At 38.6% G+C, this 19,126-nt stretch overlaps 1 non-coding gene across 1 annotated transcript; it reads left to right on the top strand.

The window, feature by feature from the left end:
* Window positions 1-11,735: 11,735 nt before the first annotated feature.
* On the top strand, window positions 11,736-11,899 carry LOC137226885 (U1 spliceosomal RNA). The gene has a single exon (XR_010944579.1). It is a non-coding gene; the product is annotated as a U1 spliceosomal RNA (small nuclear RNA).
* The last annotated feature ends 7,227 nt before the right edge of the window (window positions 11,900-19,126 follow it).

Genomic DNA, 19,126 nt, shown 5'->3' with positions numbered 1-19,126 from the left:
ATTTCTGTTTTCTTTCTTTCTTTTATTTTTTTTTTTTTTTGGCCATGCCACACGGCATGTGGGATCTTAGTTCCCTGACCAGGGATGGAACCTGCGCTCCCTGCATTGGAAGCAAGGAGTCTTAACCACTGGACTGCCACAGAAGTCCCCTGAATAGTTCATTTTGATTCACAAGTATTCTGAATTCTACTGTAAATAGGTACGTAGGTATCTGGAAATAGGTACCTGGGTGAATCACAAAGATATTCAAGGTCTTGCAATGACAGGAGCATCATTAGGAAAACCAAATCCCCATTCAAAGTATTATACATACAGAAAACAAGCTGAAACAGTTCTGACCATACCACATACCAGAGAAATTGTTAATTTGGAAGAAAAATCTTATTTCCATGTGTTTACTTTGTCTGTGTCACTCACACCAAAGTGAACTACGAATGAACCTTTTTTCTATGCAATTTAGTTGATGTTTCTTTTGTTTGATAATCACGTAAAATGGGAATTTATTTTCAATTAAGTGGTTTTTATATGATGACAATAAGCCTATCGTTGCTCTTTAATTTTCAACTGAAGTGTTCTCATCACAGGAGGTCCTTGTTCAGAATGAGCAATTGTTGTTCCTTCCTGGGATTCTCTCTGTTTTCATCGGAAATGTGTTCCTCCGAACACTGACCCAGCTCAACCCCACTTAGTCTCTCAGGGAAGATGAGCTCATATCCTGGTGGTGTGGTGCTCTGCCCTGTACAGGGCCCAAAATCTGACCATTGCTTGTGTATAAAATGAAGCTCAGAATTTTAGATTGTGTACAATCTAGCTAACAGAGGAGGGTACTGTCCGTGCGGGGAACACTACATGACTCATATTTTCTTTGAAAAATTGAAGTCATATTTCTTTGATGTGTCAATAGTGAGGACTTAGAGCCGACTGCAGAGTCTTTGTACAAAACTGGAAGGAGAGAGGGAGAGAGAGAGAGTAGGAGAGCAAATGAGAGTCTTCTCTGAGATCAAGCAGGGAGAACAACACTCCCAGAAACTATCCTACTCCGAGTGCACAGCCCTCAGAATGTAATAATATAACCTAATGATGTGAGAGAAGAAATGGTGAGAGGAAAATGTAAACAGAAATAATTATTCTTGGATTGCTAGGAAAATACATGAGCCGAGGGCACTGACAGCATCTGAATATTTGTGTGATGCAAGAAAACAAGGACACACATTGAGTGAGAGAAGAGGCAGGTAGAGGAAGACATTGTTCCTAGAGTATTTGGTGCCATGACTTGAGTGCTGTATTGAGGTTCTCTTGTCTTCCCTCTCCTTCCTCTGTCATCATTTTTCTGTGATCCCATCAGCATCACTTCAAAGATGCAAATCTCAATTTATCCCTATGCCAAACATATATCACCCCTGCCAAAAGAAGAGGTGAGAAAATGAGCTCTATGTTCAAAATAGTTCCTCTAACTCCGTTAAAAATAGACAATCCAATTCTAGGGTCCTTGAGGGGAAGCGGGTCATAGGTGGCAGGTGGCTGTCCTTCCAAGGATGTGAGAAGTTAGGGGAGGATGTTAGAAGAAGGAAGGAAGATGATTCACCCTCTTTCTCTTTAGGAGAGTAGTTCTATAAATTATCTTTGTCTCCCTGATTGCCACAGTTTAGGGTTCCATCAATGTCACCTAGTAATTCCTTTAGCAGCTGAATTACAGCACTTTATTTCCCTAATGATCTCATTTTCCCACCAGGCTTCTGGAGGCTTCAGTGGACATGTTACTGAATAGTCTGGGTCTCCTTGTCAGTGATTTTACAGTCAAGCCAAGGCTGGGACAGAATCTCTGAGGGGCTCAAGGGAAACCAGCTCCATGCACTCCTGCATCGATGAGCACTCGCTGAGAAGAAAGAGGAGCTCACTGTTCCCTCTGGGACCACAGAGAATTCCCAGCATTTCATGAAGAACTACAAGATGTTCCAAGGCAGCTGCTGCCCCACTTCTAGACAATGCATACTTTCTCTAACAAGGCTCTCCCAGCTCTCAAAAACTGGCACAGCATGGGCAATCAGAATCTCACCAGAGAGACAGAACTGGGAAAATGGATCAGGCTGAATGCAGAAGTTGCAACTAGGGTGGTGAACTTGAAGGCACTATATATAACACTAGTGTCTCCGAGTTGAATCAAATGCAATTTTCCTGCTGAGGCCTCAGTTATTTTTAAAAAATGGTGCCGGGAATGACTGATGCCCCAGCACATCAATAGCATAGAGCTGTTCTTACTGAAATCTGAAAATACTCTTATTAAATGGAGTTAGAAAGAATATCTGGCAAGGCTCCCTCCACTGCTTTCCAGGAAGTGTTACAAAATGGCGGGGCTGGGAGCCATCCCAAATTATAGAATATCATGCTGACAGCCCTAGCATCATTGCTTGCAAAGACATCATTGAATGTGACAGGTTGGAAATCTAGGTGGTATAATGAGGCGCATACGCAGTAGTTTCAAGGGTGCTAGCAGCTATTTCATGGCTCTTTCCCCCTAAGGCAAGGAAGCTTCCCAAATTCATCTGTCTACTTTCATGTATTTTCTTTTTCTTCATTGTTCTTCTCCCTATATCTAATGCACTGACATTCAGGGGGTTGTGCCAGATTTCAAATGTCTACATCCCTCCAGGAAATAAAAGATAGACTTCTCGACCATCTGAATTAAAAGTGAACATCTTACTAGAGGATATATGATCAAAATAGTTGTTTTCTAAAGATAGTCTCATGTAAGATTTATGGCTTGCTTTATTTAGGAATTACGTTTTACTTGAAATCATCAATGTTGTATCAACACTTTACAATTATTTTAATTAAAATAACAAATCATCAAAGTTCATATAAGACAAGTATATATGATATTTGTTATTTTAGAAATGGGTGATATAAAATAAGACTGAAGCTGTAAATAATAAGGCTGGTGTGGACTGAACTGGGATTATATAACTGAAGATGTCCCAGTTTTCTGCAGAGGCTGATCTCAATTACACACAGGATGAAATATCAGAGTTTGCAATTTCCCCGATTCACAGTTAAGAACAATGTTATAGCTTAAATGTGGAAAAATTATATTCACATATATGCAAAGGGAAATAGATAAGCCATGAAGCTCATCTTTTCATTTTGTAGATAATCTCTCAAACATATTTAGCTACACAGTTTTGTTGTTCAATAGACTAGTTTTACTTGTAAGATGATAATACATGAAAATATTTTTTTTTCCAAGTAAAGCCTTTAGTTATGTAAACAACCACCATGGATCAACCACACAGCCTTTTTCTCTTTGTGCAATAGTAACAGCTGGTAGTTGAAAGAGATCTCTGATCCATCTGGCATTTTAGATACTTTGTGGGGAGAACAGCAGGACTTAGTACAATGGGCAAGAAATTTTGAGTTAGTGGATCTGAGTGGATGATCCATTTCCTGCCCTCTTCAGTTTCTCCAACTATAAAATGGGAATCTTAATCCCTTTCTCATAGGCTGTGAGATTCTTTCTGAGAGACCCTCCTTGCTTTATTCACTTTCCTCCTCTTCTTCTTCCTCCTTCTCCTTGCTTGATTTCTCACTTGCTCCTTCATTCACCTTGAGACCAATATCTCTGAGGGCAGCAAGGGGTTCATTATGGGAAACAGTCACTACCTCCTGGCTCAGGAAAGGGGAGTTCCAGTGAGTGTGTGGGGGTAGGCAGAATAGAAGAACAAACACAGAAGGAGTTGTTCCTAAAGAAATCATTCTGCTGCTATGTCCCCAGATCCTTGACACCTAACCCAGCCTAACCCCATGATGAGTCTCTTCGCTTCATTCACCTGAGGTTCTGATGGAACCTGGTTTTACTACCTCAGGCACTCTCTGTGCTATGTCTTCCTGAGGATTACCTAGAAAACGTCAAAGGCAAAGAATGATGTTTTATAGGAATATTGTACTTTCTCATATCCTCACATAGGAGAGAAAGAGAGAGAGGAAGCAAGCTCTCTGGTGTCTCTTCTAATAAGGGCACTAATCCCATCATGAGGGCTCCACCCTCATGACTAAATTACTACCCAAAGGCCCCATCTCCAAATATCATCGCATTGGCACAGTGGGGATTAGAGTTTCAACACACGAATCTAGGGGTGGGGGACACAAACATTCAGCTCACAGTGGAAGGCTACTGTGCAATAAATATGTGAATGGGCTTTATAAACTCTGAAGTACTATATTAACTGAAAGTGTTGAAATCATAAGGAATGAATAAAGTCAGACATATAATACTAATAATAAAAGGAGCTAACCTTCGTGAAGTGCTCACTTCATGCAAGTCATTATATACAGTATAATATAATTAATACAATTTAGTCTTCAGATGTGCCCATAACACCACTGTTATTATCATTACTAACAGAAAATATCTCCAAAAGTAGATTGATCATAACTAGATTATGTTCTTTGGAAAGGACACTAAAGTAAATACATTTCTAACATGTTTGACCAAGGAGAAACACAAAACAAAACAGAGGAAACACAAAAACATTAGGAGTGAAAAGATGGTAAAATCACAGAACGTCAGAGATAATAAGAAAGTTGAACTGACTGTTGTTCATTCGTACATACTCCATTAAAGAAAATAAACCTGAACACATTACAGCTAGATACAAATTACCAAATTCAGGTAGCAGAGAAAGGAGAAAAGAAATATAAGATGGAATAGGCCCCATTGCTAACAGTTGCTACCTCTGGCCAGGGGAGTAGGAGTGACTGAGGGGGTCCAAGGAGATCTAGCACATTTTGCTGTGTAATCATTAGCACTAGTTTACTCTTGTATAAGTCTTCTAATTGGGGGCACATATTCAGACACCAGTTTTAATCTTTAAAACACATATAAAGAGTTTGTGCAGCACTGTCATATAAAATTTGAGTTTTAACCTTCTTCTAGGACAGCTATTCAAACTCTGAAAAACACCATAAATGAAATGAGGAATACAAAAATAATTGCAACACAGTTCACAACATCTGAAAACAAAATTAAATCCTCTTTACTTATATGTCCCAGGAAAACTTTTACTTTGTTTCAGTCATCTGAATTGAGTTATGTCTGTCTAAAATTAGTTCATACGTAAAAGCATTCTTTAGTGAACAGATAAATTCCTCAAGATCTGCCTGCAGCTCTGAAAAAAAAAAATCTCTCTGTCCTGGGAATAATTATTTAGTGTTTATATATTCTTTTTGTCACATTTTAAAAATGTACTCTACGATGACTTTATAAGATAAAAAACAGTTCACTGCATATTTACAAGGTGCTTCAAGAGAGGACCTGAATTCCCTTCCCTGCTCTACCCTTCTCCATCACAATCACCCTAGACTTCTAGTAGCTGTAAGAATAGCTGTTTTTTGTGTAGTCCTTATATTTTACATGTTTTCCATTAGCATCTGCTGGCTGTTACAAGCACAAGTGAGTAAATTTTCTTTGAGTAGGGTTTTGGGGCTTGTTTGGGTGGGGAAGATGTTCTCTCAGTCAGAGTTCAAGTAGCCCTCTTTGGAAGAGAGCTTTTTCACCTTCATAATCTATGATAACCCAGACAATTAGCCTGTGTGAACTAAATAGCATCAGTGTTCACTGGCGGTGCAAAGGATAATCAAAACGTCAACAGTTGAGTAATGAGAGAAAATATCTATTAAATACTTAAACAATGTGCTAAACACTTTATATGTATTTTCTTACTTGGCCCTCAGAGTAACCTACTAGAAAGGATTTATTCTACTTCTTTTTTTAATGGATGAGCCAACTGAGGGACAGAAAACTTAAACAACTTACTCAAGGTCACATAGCTCAAGCTCAAGTTGGAATCTGAACCATCCAGGCAGTCAAACTCCAAAATCTCTACTTAAAATTCTCTAATGGTCACTATACATCAGAATAACTTTATTTCAAATACATAATAAAGGGATAATTCCTCCCATCCTATATTGGTGTACGTGCATGTCTCAGTGTTCTGGAATAATAACATTGCAAAATTACCACAAGTTCAAATTAGCTTTGAAGACAATGAATGATGTAGAACGTTCAGGAAAACCCAGTACCAGGTGCTATCAATTGAGGTTCATGAGTCATGACAGTCAACACAATACCGTATGCGAGGCATTAGCTTACTGGAATGTACATAGCAGCTTCCTGGCACCCAGCCATCTTATATGTTTTCCATTTTTCTCACCTTGTTGCAGATGGGCTTGTTTTATTAAGGGAGATGCCTGAGTGTGTAATCAATAACACGAAAATAGAGCCTGGCAGCTGTCTAGATTACAGACGTTCTTACGTAGCCCATGCATGCGCCCACAGACACACAGAATCCAATGGCAACAGTGCATACTGCTTAGAAGAAATCTGCCAATTAATAGTATCACCTCTAAAGTGCCTGTGAGTTGGGGGCCAATTTAAATTTAGTTGCATCAGGTTAGAATGCTGATGGAATGACTCATGTAAAAAAAAATCAGCCAGGGTCCAATACCTTTCAAGTGCATTTATTAATAGTGCTTATTTTAATACTGACTCTTCTGGTAGAAGTACTGCTTTAAAATGACAAGTAAAAAATACAACACAAATGCAAGTGGAATGGAATCAGCATGAAAATAAGCCTTATGTTTTAAATATTTTGGAAGATGTATTGAAGAAGATGAACTTTAAGTTATGACTGAAGTTCAGCAAGTCAAGTTTTTGCCTTTCAGAGAATGTAGAAAAATGCATAGACAACATTTCATCTTTTATATGTATGAATGTACTTTTGAGATGTGTGTGGGTACATTGTGTGTGGCTGTGTATGAAAAATGCTCTGTGAGAGGAGAGGAATAAACCTCCTGTAGACCAACTCAGGGAAGCTATGGCAGAAATATTACAAAACTACAGGTAATCTAATCAATAATTCTCTGAAATAAGTGAGAATACATTTCACACTAATATACAAACACTGCAATGTAGATCTTATTTATAAATTTCACTTGCACACAATCCAAAGGCAACTTGTTGAAGTTAAAAAAATAACTGAACTATGAATTGGTTTGACCTCTAAGTAGAGTCTATGGCATCGTGATGAAAATGGCAGTGCTACTAAAGGGAAATTTTGCATTTGAGGATGACATGGCTGTTATCTGAATGTCTGCGGACATCTGAGAAGACTTTCCACACTACAAACACATTTGGCTCAAATTCCAAACTATACCTATTAAACTGTACACCCTTCAGACTGAGTCACCATTCTTTCCTTGTACCTCCTTGCTGATCTCACCCAACACTGAACTCTGCAATTCCATGAGGTCTTACCTAGACCCTTTGGGAAAGCTCAAGACTATTACTATTTCCAATGCCAAGAAACTCCCCAAAGGAGGGCAGCCTCATACTCCTACCGGCCCCTGGCCTCTACTATCAGCTTCCTCCAATCCATCTTCTATGCTTGCTGCCCAAATGATAGTTCCAATATAAAAGATCTAACTGTGAAACCTTGGCTTAAAGCCCTTAAAATGCTTCCCTGGTATCTACAGAGTAAACTGTAAACTCCTTTGCTTAGCATACAAAGAACTTCAAGATCTGGCCACTGCCGAAATGTCAAGTCTCATCTGTCATTTCCTGCCTTGCTCTTTGCAAGCCAGAAATATTGAACTACTTATAGTTCTCTAGTGGACCAGGCTCTGGTCTGGTGCCCTGCCTTTACACATGCTGTCCCTGGAAGAGTCCTCCCTGCCTGTGTGCCTGACAAATTCATTCATTCTTCAAGCCTCAGTTCAAATGCTACCTCTTCTGAGAAGGCTTCCTTGACTCCCCAAGAAGCTGGCTGTGCCATTTCTCTGGTGATCTCCTTCAGGTTTGCGCACATATCTTTAAAGGAGTCATCCTATTGTTTGATGGCACATCTCTTGCCTGTATTTAAATTACATGAGGGCAGGGACCACATCTTTCCATTTTTCATCGCCAGCATCCTGGATAGAGCCTGGCATAAAGTGAAGGTCAATGCATGTTGTTGAAGGAAGGAATGAATGAATGAGACATAGATGTTCTCCTCAAGTGAGCAGTTCAGCAAGTAGAAACTGTTCAGACTCTTCAGGACTCTAAGGATACAAAAGGCAACGTTTCCAGTGGTCTAGTTGGGCCAGTACTCTTGTGTTTTGCTCAGCAACCTAACTAACCTTGAAAGAGCATTTTACAAATGGCTGGCAGACCCATTTTAACTTCTTAGCAGTCATATCTTTGCAGTGAAGGTTTTGAGGGATATTATCCACTCAGTCTGTCCAGAGTCATCTGATCGTCACCTGCAGCTGACCACAAAATCAACTCATAAATACGCATTCTCTGTGTGATCAGAAGCAGCATAGCTGAGTGTGGTTAAGGTACACACTCAGGGACCTTAGACTGAATCCTGACTCTGTTACATACTCTTTATGCCTCTGGATGAATCTGTAAATTAGGAACACTGATAGTACCAGCCTCAGAGGGTTGTTGTGAAGATTAAAGCAAGTGTGTACATGTAATAATTGCTTAGAATATTTGTCACATAAAAAGCTCTAAATAAGTGTAGTTACTATTATTATCTTTTTTAAAAAACTTCCCCTATTCCTCCTTACCTTCACACAAATTGGACAATAGCAGCCCTGCTCTGCATTGTCATGGAGCCCAGAAACAAGTCCAACCTCCCCTCACACTGAAAGTAACAAAGATCTGCCAGAGATGCACAAAGTCACATGCAACAATTGCTCAGAATCCTGTGTCTTGTTCTCAAGAAGCTGCTCCTCTGAGCTGAGCTCTGTCTGGCCTCGAACTCGCGGTTCTTCAACCAGAGCTGGATCTAGCCACTGGCCCTTGGGGTTGTGTTTGTATTGTGTCTTCTTAAAAATCTAATTAAAAATTGCTCACAGACTCTGCTGTGGCTTGCCCTCTGGCTCTCCAGGCCTGTTACCTCAAGTAGAATTCTTAACAGTGGTTCACCAGAACTCAGCCAGGACAGTCTACCATTACCAACAACCCACTCCCACACCCTCCCCCCCGCCGCCCCGCCCAGTCCACCAAAAATGGGAAGGAGTTAAGGGAAAGGGGAGAATTCTGACCATGCAGGTAGCAAATGACTCACGAAGAACGGTGAAGAATGGCTTGCAGAGCCTCCTGCAGATTCCCTAGTCTAACTGTAATCACAACCAACCTTAGAGTTGACATTTACTTGTCAGAAAAAATCAAAACAAAATAAAAAAACCTTCCAAGAAGCCCTAGGGATGGACTGGTATTTTTAAAGAGTGGATACACAATTAGATAAAAAAATGGCTTGTTTCCTTGGGTTACAACCCCTGGGTTAGATTTTCTAGGATTTTCCTCACTATGAGAGTGGTAAAAAGCTTGACCACATGGGCTTAGGAGAAAGTTCCAAGATGGCAAAAAGCTCTAAGGTGATACCAACTCTGCTGTAGCCAAGGCCTATAGCCAGAGGGTCAAAAGGAGTTCCCATATCTTAGTCCAGCTCACCAAGGGTCAAAGCTCAATAATGAGAGTGTACATTGCATTGATCCGTGTCCTCTCTGAGAACCTTCCTCGTGAACCTGCAGCAGTGGTAGGTCTCATGAAGAATTTGAGGGTTTTGAATCTCAGCTAACACAATTTTCAGACATTGCTATTGTTCGAAAGTTTGGCGTTTCATCCATTTGGTCCGTGGACAGTTTGCTCAGGGAGCCATCTCATTTCCTGAGATGATAAAACCTCATGATTGGAAACTACCTAAAGGTACACTACTGGATGTAGTGAATGGACTACTGGTCCATTCACTCTGTTGGCAGCAGCTGCTAAATTCTAGCATTACAAGTCAAGGCCGCATTATTTAACACTGTTCTTAAAGATTTTCACAGAGGCTCTCCCTGGCCTGATGTGTCAATGGGGAGGTGTTCAGTTAGCATTGTGTGGGGCTGTATAAAATATATCCAAGAAGGAAGACCCAGTGTAAGTTACAAATCTATAAATCCAATTATGACCAAGGCTGTGTATGCCAATTTCACAATTAATACTTTACACTTAATTTTAGAATTTTGTGTCTGAGTCTCTAAAACCATTTTCCTGCTTAAAATATTTTCTTTTGTCAATGCCTTGAAAAAATGGCCTGAGCATGTTTCATTCTGAGTTTATTCTTAACTTTCTAATATTTTGCCAAGGGACCAGCCTTTGGACATTGAATGAGAGTTTTGTCCGTAATTCATACCATACCATTCTATTATACTTAGGTCCAAATAATTTTTAAGCATTAGGATCCCTCTTGGCTGAATCTAAAATTCACCCATAAAATCTAGATGCCTAGAAAAATTGAGAAGTAAGAATTATAACCTAGCAACACTATACATCTTGATTGTCGCATACTATCATACCTCACACAAATTGGCCCAATATGTAACACCCATTCCAAAATGTCTCATGTAAATGTGATAAGGACAGGTGGTAACCTAATTAGAATTTAGAAACGAACTGGCTGGATATTAGATTTTACTTCATAATGGACAAGGGAAACACAAAAGAAAGATTTAGCTAAATGTTAACTAAAAATGATAAGGCTTCAGAGGATGGCGATCATCCAATGTTCTCACTCAGTCCAAGGTTAAATTAGAAGTAGACAGTTAATAACTGCTTTGGTTTCTTCAGGGAATATTTTCTCCAATAGGATTCTTGGCTGAAGTGACATTCCTAATGTTTTTTCCTAAGGTCACTCTCATTGCTAACTTTATAAAAACAAATTTGTTAAAACCAAGTCTTTGAACTCTGAAAATTAATACGGTTTTATAAAAAAGATGACTGCTTACATAGATTCTCCACAGGGAGCTTCCTCCTAGAACTGTTATTTACATGGAACAAGTTAAGACTTCACATATAATGAAACTATTTTACCATTAAATAAAGCTATATTATTAATAACCAAGGTACCAGAACTGTCCATTCATAAAAGGCACATTCCTTTACACCTTCTCTTTACACAAAATCAAAGTACAAAAAGTTAGGGATGAATTACCTGTCACCTCAGTTGGAATTAGAACTCTTTTAATTTTTTTAATTGTGATAGTGCCAAGACTTAAAGCCCCTTCAGACCATGATGAAACTGAAGACAAAATATTTGGGGAAATCTGGCTTGGCCAAGATTATGTAATGGCAACTAAATGTCTATGAGGACCTGTTTTAAAATGAGGCTAAACACAGAAATCCTGAGTACTGAATGGACCTCTTCACCTGTTTGTCCTAAATATAACTCATATGAACATATCCCAAACGGAATCCATTATTTTTCCTCCATCATATTTTGTATAACTCTGCTCTTCTTTTGGCTCAGTTATAAAGGTGTTACCAACTAAAATATACATGGGAATTCAGCATACAATAAATGTACACTTCCAGTCAGTAAGAAAATGTGTGTTATTAAGTGAATGGTGTCAGAAAATAATAAACCATTTGGAGAAAAACGAAAACAAAATTGGATATCAATATTGAACACGCTCCTTAAATTACTAAAGGCTAAAAAGGATTAAAAACGAAACACGGGATATTTCTATTACCATATAATGGAAATGGTATTTATACAAAAGACATGCAACTCAAACTGTATGAAATTTTTAGTGGTCAATAGAATGACACTGAAAAATTATATCCAGCACATTTGAAATAAATTATTTTTCATCTTTAAGTCTTTAATAAAAGTCTTGATCTATAATCCCTCAAGAAAAGAAATAGGCAAATAATACTTACCTGGCGGGGGAGATACCATGATCATGAAGGTGGTTTTCTCAGGGCGAGGCTTATCCATTGCACTCCGGATGTGCTGACCCCTGCGATTTCTCCAAATGCGGGAAACTCGACTGCATAATTTGTGGTAGTGGGGGACTGCGTTCACGCTCTCCCCTGATAAAAAAAAAAATAGGCAAATAGTATGAACAAAGAGGTTATACACAGACACACACATACCTATAAACAGATTATAAATATATAAAACATGCTCAAACACCTTTGTAATTACATAAGTGCAAATTTTAAGAGGATACTATTTTTTACTTAATAGTCTACTTAAATCAGTCTGATTATAGAGTTCTGAGAAATCAGGGCCACCCTATTTCACGTGTTGCACAACTCCAGGAGCAACTGTTTCTGTAGGATTGTGTGTTGCACATTTTAGAAGCCATGCAGAAAACAGGTCATCACAAGCACTCACTGTTAATGACACTGTAAATGAATACAGATTCATGTTTTACATACTCTAACTTTAGAACTAGCATTTCATCTCTGGGAAAGTATCTCACTCACAGCCACTGGGAACAGCCTTGCAGGCTAACACACGGCCCAACTTCAGCCAGTTCCATTCCTATAGATTATGGTGTGAATGACACCCCCAAAGGAGTTAGGTAAATAAGTGGGCCCTGACTTGGATAGCTTCTCACACATGTGTGCAAAGACATATATGCAAGGATGTTCATAGAATAACCAGAAAACTGGAGGAAAAATGTCATCCAGTAAGGAATTACATTACTCTTGGTACATACACAGAATAGTATAAGAGGCAGCCATTAGAAGAATGAAGAATCACTCTATAGATGATGATCTGGGGGGATCCCTAAGGTATGTTTTTAATTTAAAAAGCAAAATTCAGAGCACTGCAAATACATGCTCTGATTTGTATTTTTTTGGTGTGTGTGTGTGTGTGTGTGTGTGTGATACTAATTGTATCACCATGGCAACAGTCTGCCTAATTCTGCCTCTGCCTCTTCATTTTCTTACACTAGCCCTCAACTTTCAAATCTTCATATGTCCCTGGTATAAACAGGCATGAGCCTCATCGTGAAATAATAACCATGCTTTACTTTCTCTCCTATTCTACTGATATATGTGTAGAGTATCTTTCAGATTTAAAATCAAAACCTCTCCTCTAAACAAGAGCTAACTGATCAGGTGGATTGAATCTGCCTCTGGTGGTACAATCTTACAAAAAACGCTTTTCCCCTGAAGGGTAATGATTTTGCAGGTTTTGGTAGGCTGAAAATATGCCCTCCTCCCTCAAGATATATCCACTTCCTAATCCCTAACCTGTGAATATTACTTTATATTAAAAAAAAAGGGCAAAAGATATGATTAAGTTAAGGATATTGAAAGGTGAACCTTATCCTGGATTATAGCCAGGTGGGCCCTAAATACCATCACAATGTCCTTATAAGGGAGAACAGCATCCTACAGTTGTATAGAAAGCAGAATTTGTAAACAAAATCTTGGACATCTAAACAAAATGTTGAAGGTGTGACCTAGTTTCTTCTTGCTGCTCATGATTAAATGAGAGAGGAAAGAGATAAAGAAATAACTGTTAAACAAAAAGAAACCAGAACTTGATGGTTTGAGAAATTCTCAGCCTATCCAAATTGCAAATGATGCCAAAATTAGGAGATTCACTGTTAGGAGAGCATGCCCTGGAGAGAAGTCTAAAGATACAGTTGGACAACCTCTAGCTAAAGAGATTAGGTGTGTGACTCATGGATCTACTCAATCATCTCAAGGAAGCCAGGAATTAAGATGGGATTATCCGAGAAAGATCTGTGGAGGGCCCTCTTATTTAATGATGTGAATACCTATAACACACAGGAGACCCACAAAGTTTTTAAGAATGTTATCTCAGGAGAAACACTGTCAGTCTGGACAGAAAGAGAGATAAATCAACATGAAAAAAGTCTGTTGGACTCCCTAAATTCTGCAAACAGGAAACATGCTTATAAATCTACTCAGCTACAAAAGTGTGCTAACCTTCAAGGAAAAGGAAGAATGACTTTGAAGGGTGGAGACATGGATGCAAAGGGGTACAGAGCTGAGTGACAGAGGATTATTCCTAGGACTAGAAACCTGATATTTGTCTTGCAGGATTTGGAACTTGCTTAGAGCTGGTAACCCCTTTATTCCTTCCACTTTCATTCTTTTGGAATGAGCATGTCTATAACTGTTATAGTATACCTGTCCTCAAATTGAATTTTGGAAGTAGATAGCTTGTTTTCTGGTCTCACACATAGATAGATGGAGATAAATTTTGCCCCAGGAGGAATCATGCCTGACTGTCACCTATACTTGATTTAGATTATTTACAGGATGAGATCTGGGGCTTTTGAGCTAATGTTCTTTAGATGAAATTTTGGACTTGAGTGGTTACTAAAATGAGTTAAGACTTTTGAAGATGTTGGAATGGGCTGGCTGTATTTTGCATGTGGGACAGAGATGAAACTTTGGCAGCCAGAAAGAAAATTGTGGCAAACTGAAAAAATGAAACCCCAAAGATACATTCACTTTCTGATCCTTGAATATATGAATATTACCTTATATGGCAAAAATGTTAATATTATATTTTATGGCAACAATATGATGAAGTTAAGGGTCTTTAGAGACAGAGATTATCTTGGATTATCCAGGTGTGCCCTAATTACAAGTGGTGTCCTTATAAAAGAGAGTGTTGTCCTTATAAGGAGAGATATCAGTCACAGACACACAGGAGAGGAGGCAATATGATCACAGAGGCAGAGACTGGAGTGATGTAGCTACAAGTAAAAGAATGACAACAATCACCAGTATCTGGAAGAGACAAATAAGGGATTCTCACCTTGAGCCTCAATAGGAAATGTGCTACTGCTGATATCTTAATTTTTGGACTTCTGGCCTCCAGAACTATGAGAGAAATAAATTCTCATTGTTTTAAGCCAACCAGTTTGTAGAAATTTCTTACAGCAGCCCCAGGAAACTAACATAGAGTAAATAACAAAGAGTGTGGATTTAATTAATTTTATTATTAGAATGTAGAAAGCACTTAAGAAGAAGAAACCATATTTAAAACACTGTTCTTCACTCTAACAAACTATCCTTCCTGATATTCTGGCAAGTAGAAACTGATAAAAAGTTTACAACCTGTTGCTGGTCATGGCAAGGAAAATAATTGCCTACAGACTACAATGATTGAATATCAAATTTTTCCTTTCCTTTTGCTCCCAGGCAATGATATCAAAGGAAGATTTGCAGAAACACCTTTACTAAGTTAAAATTTATTACCATGTTCCTGGATTTTAGAAAGAACAAAGACAGGGTTCAGCTGTAGGCAAAATACTTTTATGATTTCCAGTCATTTGATCTTGGCAAAGGCACTTTCCTTTTATGAATCTCCATTTCCTCATATTAAAATGGGGATGGTGAATTAATCTCATGGGGTGGTTGTAAGGTTTATATTATAACAAAAGTGACACATAACAGGCACCCAAAAATATCATTAGTCCTATCATAAAGTGCATAAGAACCTTATAATTCATCCCTTTTTGCTTTGACCTCTAGGAGGCTCAGAAAAAAATTTAATGTTTGTTATAGTAACTCATTAACCTGAATGATTAGTATATGGTGGTTTATTTTTCTATCAATATTTTTAATTTTCTGTTAATTTTAACAACTTTATTGTATATTTTATTACCATAAGCTGCTATCTGGAAACAGATTTGATAGCTATAATTAATAAATGATAAATTATGATCTGTTCATACTGTCTGTAAAGATGCCTGTATATATTTCCTAACCTGTGCTTATTTGCTTTGGTGGCTAAGTGGGGGACTCAGAGCATTTAGCAGAGAGAAATGTTTGCTCTCTTCAAACAATTATCCAGGGGAATTACTCCCACCTTGGGAAAGGACATCTTCCTTTAGTATGAACATGTTTAGAAATGTAGCAAGGCCATGGCTACTCTCTATGCATGGAAGAAAAACCTTTGCCAGGAAACACTAAAGAGCTGCTTGTGGGCATGTAATGGTTAGAATAAGTATCAGAAATATGTGTGAGAGAGAAATAAAGTTTGTATTCTAAATGTCAGTAAGCCGAGTAAAATTTGACATTTAAATCTCAAAAATTAATTTCCAAAATATGCAAACAGCTCATACAACTCAATGACAAAAAATCAAACAAGCCAATAAAAAAATGAGCAGAAGACCTAAATAGACATTTCTCCAAAGAAGGCATATAGATGGCCAACAGGCACATGAAAAGATGTTCAACATCACTAATTATTAGAGAAATGAAAATCAAAACTACAATAAGGTACCACCTCACACAGGTCAGAATGGTCATCATTAGAAAGTCTACAAATAACAAATGCTGGAGAGGGTGTGGACAAAAGGGAACCCTCCTAACACTATTGGTGGGAATGTAAATTGGTGCAGCCACTATGGAAAACAGTATGGAGGTTCCTTAAAAAACTAAGAATGGAGTTACTATATGATCCAGCAATCCCACTCCTGGGCATATATCCAGACAAAACTATAATTCAAAAAGATACATGCACCCCAATGTTCATAGCAGCACTATTTACAATAGCCAAGATGTGGAAGCAACCTAAGTGTCCATTGACAGATGAATGGATAAAGAAGGTATGGTATGTATACACAATGGAATATTACTCAGCCATTAAAAAGAATGAAATAATGCCATTTGCAGCAACATGGATTGACCTAGACATTATCATACGAAGTGAAGTAAGTCAGAAAGAGAAGGATGAATACCATATGATATTACTTATATGTGGAATCTCAAATATGGCACAAAATGAACCTATTTACAAAAGAGAAACAGACTCACAGATATGGAAAACAAATTTATGATTACCAAAGGGGATAGGGGGTAGGGGAGGGATAAATTAGGAGTTTGGGTTTAGCAGATACAAGTTACTATATATAAAACACATAAACAACAAAGTCCTACTGTATATCACAGGCAACTAGATTCAATATCCTATAATAAACCCCAATGGAAAAGAATATGAAAAAGAATACATATAAACTGAATCACTTTGCTGTACACCAGAAACTAACACAACATTGTAAATCAACTATACTTCAATATTTTAAAATCTCCAAAATTACAGGATATATTTCCACTGCACGCATTCCACGTAAGACTAACCCTCCCCAGCCTTCAGGCCTCCCCTGGGAAGAGTGAAAGGGAGGGACAAAGAATTCTTCCACAGGCTTCTATAAAGACTATGCCTCCTCCCACCCACTTGTCCTTCCCAGTCTCCCACCTTCTGGATAATTCTTTTTATGCCCTCCATTCCTGTAATGTTAGACACTTGAGAATATCTAGGATTCCCAAGTCACCCTTCAACCCCTAGAATCAAATCCACATATGGCTCTGTACACTCTCCAATTTTCTGACCCTTGACACCCTCCCAATGCCTTCTGGAACTTTAGTATCAGTCATCAATAAAACACTCAAATTCTTCTGAAGATTTTCTTCAGAAGGTTCACCTTTTTGCTCTAATGGAAATCTGACCCCCACTGAAGACTCTCTCTTTGGTCCCTCTAAAGTGACAGCTGTTTCCTTTCCCACCCCCTTCTACCATGGGCCCTGGAAATGGGCTGAGTCATCTTTGCTCCTCATGCTGCTTCCAGACCACTCTCTTTCCAATCTTTCTTTAGAACCCCAGCTTTTTATGTAGTGTCATGAAACTATACCACCCACCACTTCACAGTTTATACACCTCATTCTGGATGACTTTAACTACTGGATTGCTATCACACTCTTCAAATACTAGCCACATTTTGGTGCTTTGAATACCCACATTCCAAGACTCTGGACTCTCAGATCATTTACCCCTCATCTGTAATGTCCTGGAAGTTATACCTTGTCCTCCACACTTCAGCCAGTCATTCCCATGCTCACACCTACACTTTGTCATAATCAAGAACTAACTACAACCCTCCATCAACTCAGTTTCAAGCTCCCCAAATTCTTACTGCATCTACCTAAATTCCTTCTACCTTGCTATAATGCCCTGACTCCAGTAATTCTTCAGCCCTGCTAGAACCTCCAGTCCACTGATTCTAACTCCTTTTCATAGGACCTCACCACTTCTGCTTGATACGTATCTCCTTTTGGCTTCAAGACTGCATGTTCTGACTTGAGAGAACTGACTTGAATTGCTTCTCTGCCTTCTTTGCTCATTCTTCATTTCCCCAATCTCTTATTATTGGAATCTCAGAACTCAATCTTGTATCCTTAATTTTCTCCAGACTTTAGTGCCTTTAATACCATATATGCATTGAAGGCTCCCCCAAATTTTTACCTACCATGTACAGTACAATCCAGGCAGCTCCTCTGAACCCCAGACTCATGTATCTAATGTCTACTTAGCATCTCCACTTGGATGACAGTCTTGTGGAACTCATGCCCACAACTAAACTCTTGATCTTCATGTACCATCTCCTTTCCATTGTCTTCCCCATCTCAATTAATGACAACTCTTATCGTTCCAGTTACTTAGGCCAATAACCTTGAAGTCATCCTTCACTCTTTTCTTTTTCTATCTAAATTTAATCTGGATGGCTCTGCCTTCAAAATCCAAAATCTGACATTTTCTTATCATTCCCAGCACTATCATCCTGGTTCAAGGTGATCATATTTTGTTTTGATGATTACAATTGACCCCTAACTGCCCTCCCTCGTGTGTGTGTGTGTGTGTGTGTGTGTGTGTGTGTGTGTGTGTGTGTGTGTGTGTATTTTGGCCACACCGAGTGGCATGTGGGATGCTTCCCCGACCAGGGATCGAACCCTGGCCTCTGCAGTGAAAGCACCAAATCCTAACCATTAGGCCACCAGGGAACTCCCACTGCTCTCCCTCTTTACTCTATTCTCAGCATACGGTAATAAAATGTATTTTTTAAATAGAAATTATGTTTATTCATTATATTTTCAAACCCCTCTTGTATCTTATTCCTGCCCCCGGTACTCCTTGTCCCTCTTTCTCTGCTTTATTTTTCTCCATATCATTTATCACCATTCACTATACATATTACATATTTTACTTATGCATTCTGTATATTGTCTGTCTCTCTCCAGTAGAGTGTAAGCTCCCCAAATGCAGAGATTTTGCCTGTTTTGGTCACAGCGCTAGACACATAGTAGGTGATGCTCGGTCAACCTCTTTTGAATGAATGAATCATATCATGATGGCTGTCTATATTAGTTAGCTCAAACTGCCATAACAAAATATCACAGAATGTGTTACTTAAACAACAGAATTTTATTTTCTCACAGTTCTGGAGACTGGAAGTCCAAGATTATGGTGCCAGGGTTGGTTTC

The sequence above is a fragment of the Pseudorca crassidens genome, chromosome 6, assembly GCF_039906515.1.
Source record: "Pseudorca crassidens isolate mPseCra1 chromosome 6, mPseCra1.hap1, whole genome shotgun sequence".
NCBI classification, from domain to species: Eukaryota; Metazoa; Chordata; class Mammalia; order Artiodactyla; family Delphinidae; genus Pseudorca; species Pseudorca crassidens.
Note: the sequence above shows the minus strand (reverse complement) of the source record. Positions and strands in the feature narration are given on the sequence as shown.